This window comes from Lathyrus oleraceus, chromosome 1 (genome assembly GCF_024323335.1).
Source record: "Lathyrus oleraceus cultivar Zhongwan6 chromosome 1, CAAS_Psat_ZW6_1.0, whole genome shotgun sequence".
Classification (NCBI taxonomy): domain Eukaryota; kingdom Viridiplantae; phylum Streptophyta; class Magnoliopsida; order Fabales; family Fabaceae; genus Lathyrus; species Lathyrus oleraceus.
In genome coordinates this window covers 378080137-378090580 of record NC_066579.1, presented here as the reverse complement: position 1 = coordinate 378090580, position 10444 = coordinate 378080137, and the positions used below count along the sequence as shown (strand labels likewise).

General features: G+C 34.0%; 1 pseudogene; it reads left to right on the top strand.

Annotated features, from left to right (window-relative positions):
- The first annotated feature begins 8920 nt into the window (after positions 1-8920).
- Positions 8921-10213, top strand: LOC127108118 (uncharacterized; annotated as a pseudogene).
- Positions 10214-10444: the final 231 nt, after the last annotated feature.

Genomic DNA, 10444 nt, shown 5'->3' with positions numbered 1-10444 from the left:
GTCTAACTCTGAGCAAAACAGCAAAATAACAGAAGCATCTAAACAAGAAGTACGCTCTAGAAGTTCTGACTCTGAACAATGGTATGTCAAACTCCAGAAGCTCTCAGCATTATCTGAAGAAACCATCAGAACTCAAAAGAGATCAACATCAGAAGTTAGATAGCAAGACTCCAAGATTCTCAGATACACGAAGACTCTGATCATGGAATTGCTAAATAAAAGAAGAGTAACGTTAACTTCAAGTAAAGATTTGCAAATGGATTTCCTAATACAGAAAGAGACGTTAATCTCCAATTTCAATAAAGAAGGTACTATATATGGTAAGTAGTCATTTCAAGGAGAGAAAGTCATTATGGCAAGAAGCTATTTAAGTTATGGCATAAATTCATTTTATTAACCATCAGGTTCAACTAGTACCTCACTGATATATAAAATGGGCTGCAATCAACATTGAAAAAAAGTTAGTAGCAAGAAAAATACTGAAACATCAACGCATACAAAAACATTATTACTCTTCAATCTTCACGAAGCTGTTGCTTGAAACGTGAAACATCTTTGTTCTTACTGTTGTAATATTTGCTTATCTTAGAAGCACTCTAGATTACATAAGTTTTATCTTTGTTGTATTTCCTCAAGTGACTCTGTGTAGTCTGTATACTTGAGAGGACTAAGAGATCTTTCTCTTAGACGTTGTTTGTAATCAATCTTTCAAGATTAGTGGATTAAGTCCTTGTTGAAGGCGAAATCACCTTGGCCGGGTGGACTGGAGTAGCTTTGTGTTATAAGCGAACCAGTATAAAATTCCTTGTGTGATTTTCATTTTGAAAAAGCGCTTATTTTCAAAAACAATTCAAACCCCCCTTTCTTGTTTTTCTCACCTTCATAATCATCTTACCAAGTCCTCTGGGTTGTTCTGCCTCTTGAATAATCTTGCAGTTGGTCATATAAAGCTTTTGTTTCCTAGCTCCACTTTTCAAGAGGTTGAGGACTCAAAGGCGTGATATGACCTGACCGAGGCAAAAGTGGTTAGCTTTAAGAGGGAATGTTCTACATTACGTAGTCGCTTGAACGAAGTTTCTTCTTTCTTGGATGAAGTGAAACAATCTAGATCCCCTACTTCTCTGATCGGTCGTGTAAGACCCCATTTTTTATCCTAAGATCCCTCATGTTATCTCATCATATGCATTAACATTTGGATCACACCTTGACATTCTCCTTACCCATCATTCATTGGGTTTGCATTGGGAGAGATCACCAAGCATATTTGATTGTATCATACTTAATTTTTCTTTGTTTACTAACCAAAATATCAAAAATATGTCAATGTATAATTTGTTGCTTTTGTAGGTAGTATGTATGCTCGCATATGCTTTATCGAGCTCATATCTAGGGTTTAAGAACCTCAATGTAAGGAGATCAATCAAGAAATGGTTTAACATGGCTCTAAGTATCATATATGGATCCCCATGATCTTCACATGTTATTTTGATCAAGAAATCATCAAGAGTTTGGAGTTGGTTTGCCTCGGAAACCCTAATTCATCTAGGTATCTTATGTGACTTCTTCGATAAGTTTCCTCAATAATTGATTAAATATTTAAAGGTATACTTCACCTTAAATCATCTTATGCATATATTATCCTCAATGATTCCCAAAAATAGAGAGAATGTCAAGCTAGCAAGTTGGTTCATGGTGGTTGACCAGAGAAAGTCAATTGGTCAAAACTAGGGTTGCCTAGACCCTATATCCTACAATTTTTATCATATGAAAATGATGATTCCAAGACCAAATTTACTCTAAATGACATTCCAAACAACCTTCATGTTGAGGTCAAGAGCTAATATTGCTTGGAAAGTCATTTTTTATGGTGAAAGATTATAAGTCATTTTGTCTAAACCCTAGTTTGAAGGTCAACTTCCCAAGACCATAACTTGCTCAATTTTCATGAGATGAAAGAAATTCAAATTTCATTATCAAATTCAATATGTCTAATTCAACTTTTATGTTTTGAGGAAATTCAAATTCAACTTTAAAATGCATGTGCCAAGAGGAAAGATTATAGGTCATTTTGGGCCATTACCATTGAACAAGTGATTTTCCTCAACTTCTAAAATGCATAACGCATTCATGAAAAATCCAAATGAGGTCAAATTTATTATCAAATTGAATAGGTTTGAAAGAGATACAACTTTGATGAAGGAACTTTTCTGATTTTAAGTCCATAGAAAAAGTTGTTCAAGGTGGAAGGAGTGAACATTTGACTTGGGACTTAGAAAACTTTCAAATATATTTGATTTCCCAAACTTCCACCTCAAAATTCATCATGATCCAAGCTTCAAATGAAAACGTGTTCAACATGAAAGTTGTTCCCCTTGATCTCACATTTCTAAAACATCCAAGTTCATCTCATTTGGATTAAAATTGAGGGACTTGCGCATGGCTTCATTATGGAGAGTGTTTTGGCAAGATTGGACTTCACATGATCATTTGCTTTTGCATGCTTGCACATGATGCATTCAGTACTCTTTACACACGAATTGGAAGTGGATTGCATCATACTTAAGACCCAAATCATTGCCCATGCACCCATGCAAGGAGGTTTCTAAAATTATCCAAATTTCAAGTGGTGCAAATATCAAGTGCATTACCTATTTAAACAAGCTTAAGGCTTCAGATTCATCATCAACACCCTGCCCAAGCTTTGTTAGACCATTGCAAACCCTCACTGCTATAGAATTTTCTAAGACTTCTCTTGAAATCGAGCTTGAACTTCACCTTCAGTTTGGAAGTTCAAACTCCAGAAATTCACTTCCTTTTTCATTCCATTTGGTTTCTGCAAGCAAGGGGAGGAGAAAGCAATCAAATCCATATCAAGATCAAGTGAAATTGGATCAACTCGAAGGTGATTTTTCAGAAACTTCTCCTCTTCGATTCTCTCCCAATTCTCCACCATTCTTGTTGATTTTAGGTTGTCTGAAGTTCTATCAATGTAGGCAACAAGATTGAGTTGCTTTGAGGTCAAATCGAAGCAACTCAGTTCATGATCCTCAAAATTCAACTTCCTGTATCTTTTCATATACTTGGAATTGGACAAAATTGAGGCCAGACTCGAGCTCCTTAGCATTTTTTCTTTAAATCCATGTCTTGCTTTTTCATTTTGGTGATGGTTGAAGGTGGACCAGTTCGGTGAGCTCCACCGGAGAAGAAGATCGGAGCTCTGGCTCCGGCGATGTGTTGGAAGCATCTCAACCATAGGATCCATTTAAATTGTTTTAATCTTGAGCGTTGCTTCTAATTACCACACATGCATCTTAGTTGACTCAGACCTTTGTGGAACGCGTGCTCTGGTCCATCTGATCTGCCACCTCAATTAATGAGGGAGATCAGATGGTCCACATATTTTTGAATTTCTGAAATTTCTTTTAATTGCTTTATTTTTCATTAATTCGTATTAGTTTCGTTATTGATCCAAAAAATATGGGACTTTCTCCAAAAAAATCCAAATATTTTTCTCTTTCATTTTCTGAATTAAAATTATTTTTTGGATCAATATTGATATTTTTCATGATTTAATTGTTTTTGTGTATATTTTTTATTGTTTAAAAATACTTTTGACTTTTCAAAAATAATGAAAAAAATTCTCCAAGGTCCTTTGACCTTGTTTGATCTATGATAAATCTCTTGGCCATTTATTTGGTGTTTTGAAGAGGTTTTAGGTTTTTGATAAAACATAATTTAATTTAATACATTTTAATTTGATTTTTAATTTGTTTTATTGTGAATAAATTGTGTTGAGCCATTTTTATTGACTTGTGAAGTTTAACTATGTGTTTGGGCCTTGGTCAAAGTTGATTTGACTTTTGTTGGATTAAAATCATTGGATTTAAGGGATTGATGAAATGTACATTTCATCTCCCAAAATGAATGAATGATTTTAATTTGATAAAACTCCTCCCATGACCAATTTGTGTTTGTCTCATTTCCCCTCCCTCTTCATCTTCAATCCTTTTCTATCCCATTCCTCTCATTGACCAATGAAGTCTCAATATCCTAAGGCTAATTGGTTCATCAATAACTTTGTGTTAGATGAACCAATACAAGTATGGATGAGATTAGGTCCACCCTTTTGTCATTTTCTTCTTGTGTATGGTATGTTTTAGGAGTATGGTTCATTATACCATATCTCTAACGTGCATTAAAACCAAAAGTTTTATTGCCCGGCCTCAGATAGTTGTGACTTCTACATAAGTCCAATTACGATTGCTTAACGTAGCGCTATATTTTGACCCAAAGGCATAACATTCTAGTAAGTGAGATTGTAAGTCTCCCCCCTTTCATGGTATTATGTGGAAACTTGACTTTTTTTCCTTCCTTTGGAAGATGTCTTGGTTCAAGGATTCATGCTTGTGAATAGAGGGTTGAGTGTTCTCCAAAGAATGACTTAAATAATTGAAAAGAAAAACTCCACTAACTGCTAATCAACTAACATTTGACTAACTTCTAATTTCAAAGTCATTTACTTTTATGCACTTTAAATTCAAGCCATTTATCATTTGTCATTATACATATCATTTAACTTGTTTATTTTAATGCCATTTTCACTTTGCTCACTTGATCCATATATTGTGATTGTATATATTTATTTGTGTACCTTGTTTGTGTTTATGGTCTTAGGACCTTAAAATACTTAATAAATAAAAAAAACCCTAAAAAGTGTTTATGTGGACTGTTGGGTTTGAGTTGAACTTTTGGACTTAGGATTAGGCAACACTCCATATGCAAAAGGACTTGGTCAATGCCAACGTTTCTAAGACCAAGTCATTATGATGTGAGCCTTCATCTGATGCAAGTATTGGGATCCACTTTAGTTCATCTGCTACATAGTCTTTATGCAAATGTTACTTTGAACCTGTGTCTAATGTCTTATTCTGAGCCATTCAAGGAGTATGTCATCTGATACATGGAAGATGGAAGAAGATTATGAAGTTTCTAGCTTGGATGTGGCTATCTTTATTTGATGCCTTGCTCTTCATCTTGCTACTTGTGTATTGATATTGCTTGATTTTAAAGTCTAAAGGAAAAATGGGTTTCTATATGACATTCTTGTCTATTGGATTGCATCCCATTGGTCAGATCTTTTTAACTCTTAACTTTTAATTTTATTCTTATGATTAGTCTCTTCATCTCCTCTCACTTCTTAAATTTCAAAACCTCTCCCCCTTTTCAAAAATCTTCTTTGCTTGTGATTTCAAAATACAGACTTTATTTTAAATTAGAAACTTTAGCCTTATGTCATTGCATTTTTAAACACCTTTCTTAAATCAAACTTGTAAATTAATCTAATCATATTGACTTAAAATTTCAAAAGACAAAAAGAACTAACACTCATCCAAACTCTCTTAGGCCTTTTGTGCCTCTTTCAAACTTAAAATTTTGTTAAAAGCAATTCACTCACTTTAAAATTTATACCACGAACTACGAGATTTTGATCCCTCATTTTTATGTTGGTACGTAGGCACAAGTCCGAAGGTATTGTCAAACACAAAAATATAATTAATGAATTCTTTTCTCATCCCTCCACTCTATTTATTGCAAACATCTTTTATATCAAAACACGTACACACATAAAAAAAGGCTTCCTAGGAGTACCACTTTGGGTGCTAACACATTCCCTTTATGTAACCAACCCCCTTACCTGTAATCTCTGGCATTTTGTTAGTTTTGATTTGAGAACTTCTTTTCTTTGGGTTTTGTTCATACTTTTACCTTTTCCTTTGGAAACAATAAAAGCGTGGTGGCGACTCTTGTTTTATTGAAGTTAAGTTTATTCATAGCTTAATGGTCATGAATTTACCGCTACAGGTCGCATTACTGAACTTGAGAAGTTGTTTGAAGAGAAGGACCAGAGTGCTCGACAAAAGGAACTTTAGTCAACAAATTTGTCTCCCATGATCTATAACCTCATATTGGAGCTTGAGGAGAAGAATACCGATCAGGCTAAGAATCTAGGGACCTATGAGAAGAAAGGGTCACCCTGAGTAACCAGTTGCATGATAATTCTGACTATGACCTAAAATGGGTCGTCTTTCATAATGGTTTGGGCCAGTTGGAATACCTAGTGTATCGCCTTCAAGATTTCCATGATTCCCTCTCTTTAATGTAAACATTATCCTTATGTAAACTTCAATTTTAATATACCAAATGACATTTGTTTCGTCATTTGTGTCACACCTCAAAAAATGAGAACACGACACTCGCGAAGCGCAATCGCACGCTCGCGGAACAGAGTCGCCACCGAACTTTATTTATTTCCAAAGAGGGAAATGGAAAATATTGATAAAACCCCTAAAAGAAAGGATAAGATATGGTCGTCACAACCAATATCAGGGTTCAGGAGTTGGTTATGCAAGGAGAATGTATTAGCATGCCTCGCGCCCGTTGTATTCAACGGGAACCGTTTAGTTCGTTTCAATTTGAGTGTTAGCTTATGTTAGTTTCTAATCTTCTACTTATTTCGGTAGAAAAAAGAGAGAGAAGATAAATGTTTTTGAATTTCTATTAATGAGAAAGGACCTAAAAAGGTTTTCATTATTAGGGGGTAGAAGAAAGGAACTAAACCTACATTTTTTATTAATGGGCCTGACAAGATTTCGCAATCCTGCTCCTACGTATCTCCGGGTGCAATAGAGAATTCAAGGCTTACGTAGTTCTGGATAGAAAATGTTTGTTTGTTGGTCGATTTTAGTGAAAGTTATCTTGTATTAATTGACGAGAAACATTATTTTACCCAAAAAAGATGAAGAGCAGACATATACATCACATCAAATGGATTTACAAATCAACATTCAGAAAAACGTCACTTATCTCAACTCAACAATTATGGATAACACATTGCTTTGCATCAGCTTAAGACAAAATATCTTTCGTTTTTGAAAGAAAAAATTATTATCTCAAGGCGGCGAGAAAAAGAAGTTTGATTGTTTGGATGTATTTTATAGGTGAATGACGAATGCTCGATGAAAACAAGACATAAGCCTCATGATCAATCATTTGGGGTTCCATCAGAATGCTAGATTCCAACGGTTCTTTTTCATTTAAATTATTTAAGAAATTATTTGATGGACAATGAATGCTTGATAAGAATCAACTGTTCAAAGAGTTACGCTAAAATGCTTGATCCCAACGGCCCTTATTTTGTCCAAGTTAATTTAAGTATTTTAAGAACGAAAGAAAAGAATGAACAGTTAACCTAAAACGCATGGATCGGGATCGATTATTCGAGGGTTCCCGCCGAAATTCTAGATTCCAACGATGCTCTTCTTTCATGTTTATTTTGAAAAATAGTTTTAATATTATATTTGATTTTGATAGAAATCACTCGATGTTTGGTTGAGGTTTGATTCGCATAAATTGAGACATGATTTGAATTGAAGTTGAAATGGTTTGAAAAAAAGATTTGATCGATGGTGAAACGATTTGAGATCGAATGAAATGTTAGTGATGTTAGTATGACATTGAGTGTGAACATTTACATGCAAGAGTATAAACATGGATATAGATAACCTAATTAATTAACCCAAAACATTGTAATCAAACAATTTACTCAGTAAATTAAAAGTAATTAATTAATGAAAACCTAAACAAACTAACAGATAAGAAGTTAATCACTTCATCTGTAATACCTTAAGTAATTAAACTTAATCAAAACAAAACAAAATGAATGATAAATTAAAATTAAAAGGCTAAAATAAATAGATAAATAAAAATAAACAAAATAAACATGGGGAGGTTTAAACAATGGATATGGGGTGCAAGCAAAATTAAGCCCATTTCGATAAACAAAATTCTAATCCCTAAAAATGAAAATAAATAAAAATTAAAAATTAAAAAAGAAATAAAAGAAATAAGTAAAAAAAATACACACCAAATTAGGGAATATGGCTCAACCACTCAATCTCAATATTCCCATATTTTTCAAATTTCTACCACTGTCAATCCCATAGAAACACGTGGCAAGGGATTTAATAAAAATAAATTAAAACCAAAGACTAAACTCCATCTCTCTTGGTGCTTCAACGTACACAAAAATGTAGGGAGAACAAAAATCAAGTTGTGCTATCATGCTCCCTCTCTCTTTTATTTTTTTCAAATTACACACAGGGGTAGCCGGCTGGCCCAAAGGCGACGGCGCTGCCCTCACTCATCACTATCACATCATCTCACTCTCATTGCTATTGTTTCCAACCTTCATCTTTTCCTTTTTTTAAAAAGAAACAATAGTATCATGATGACTTTCCAAAACAAAACCATATATGCAGAAAACTGAAAACTCTACCAAAAATAACAAATACTTCTGCTAGTAGGGCATCATCGGAGAACCCAGATACAACTTCAAGTTATAAGTTTAACTCATCATCACCAATGGAGCATCCAATAAGACAAAAATCAGCAAAAAGGAAGGGTAAGGCATCGGAAATTCCAAATGCAACGCAAGATGCAAGGAATAAAAGAGCAGAATGCATGGAAATACTTGCACAATGTAAGGAGGACGAGATAGAATTAAAGGTAATACAAATCATGATGAAGGACATTTCTATTATGAGCGATAGTCAACGAGATATTCATGAAAAATATTGTAATAAGATGAAAAAAAATATGGAATGTAGTTAATATCACTTATGTAAAATGGTCATTAGTACCATTTTATTTTATCAACACATATGTAAAATGGTCATTAGTACCACTTTATTTTATCAACATCTATGTAAAATGGTCATTAGTACCACTTTAAATTAAACTAGCCGTTATTCAAACTAGCCGTTATTCAAACCATTATATATACTACCACTTATGTCATTATTTTATCATTCTCATATTTACCACATATCTCTCATTTTTCTCTCATTCTTTACTAACTACAATGGATTCAGACAATTCAGATAATAACGATCAAGAATTTTGGGCGTTGGTTGAAGAAGAATTTATGGACGACGGTGATGAAGAACAACATCTTCAGAATTCTGGGAGTTCTTCTAGGCGAAAGAGAAGAACTACTATAGATCGAGGTCGCGAAGAAGGGCACAATCGATTATTCAATGACTACTTCTCGGAAAACCCAGTATACACAGATGTTCAATTCTGAAGAAGGTTCAAAATGCATAGGCATGTATTTCTTCGAATATTAGATGCCCTTGGCAATTATGATGAATATTTTCAAATGGGGATTGATGCAACTGGTAAAATGGGTCTTTCACCATTGCAGAAATGTACAACTGCTATTCGTATGCTGGCGTATGGGTCTCCTGCTGACCTTGTAGACGAATATGTTTGAATCGGTGAAAGCACTTCAATTGAGTGCTTACAAAGATTTATTAAGGGCGTGAATGTTGTATTTGGGGCTGAGTATTTGAGAGAACCTAACAACACTAATGTTGAACATCTTTTACAAATGGGAGAGTCACGTGGCTTTCCAGGTATGTTGGGTTCCATTGATTGTACGCATTGGGTATGGAAAAATTATCCTGTTGCATGGAAGGGACAGTTTTGTCGAGGTGATCATGGTAAACCCACAATCATGCTTGAAGCAGTGGCATCGCAAGACTTATGGATTTGGCATGCTTTCTTTGGTATTGCAGGTTCAAACAATGACATTAATGTGCTAAACCAATCCAACGTGTTTAACGATATTTTGGAAGGACATGCTCCCAATGTGCAATATACAATCAATGGGACACCATATAATATGGGATATTATTTAGCAGATGGTATATATCCTGAGTGGGCTACATTTGTCAAGACCATTTCAATGCCACAGGGAGAAAAGAAGAAATTATTTGCTCAACATCAAGAATCGGCTAGAAAAGATGTGGAACGGGCATTTGGAGTGCTTCAATCTCGATTTGTAGTTATACGTGGCCCAGCGCGTGCTTGACACATGGACACCATCAAGCATACTATATATGCATGCATCATATTGCACAACATGATTGTGGAAGACGAACGACATACATATGGAGGTAATTTTGATTACTCTTATGATAATGTGGATATCAACAACTCAACAACTGAAACATTTAGCGGTCCTCATCCGAATCTTGCAACAAGACTACAAAGAAGAGCAAGTATTCGTGAAAAACAAGTCCATCGTCAACTTCAAGGAGATCTAGTAGAGTATATTTGGGAATGTTTTGGACATGAAGATGATGAAATTTAAGTTTGATTAATTATGAGATGTTATTTATTTTTATTGTTTTTAATTATATATCATGTATTTGAGATTAATTTTAATTATCATTTTAGATTATAAGTTTAATTTGAATTTTATTTATTTTATATCAATTTTAATTTAAATAATTAAAATTATTATTTTAATTAATATAAAATTTAATATAAATAATATATTAATATATAAAATAAAGTTGTGGGACCCAATATGAGTTCTTCA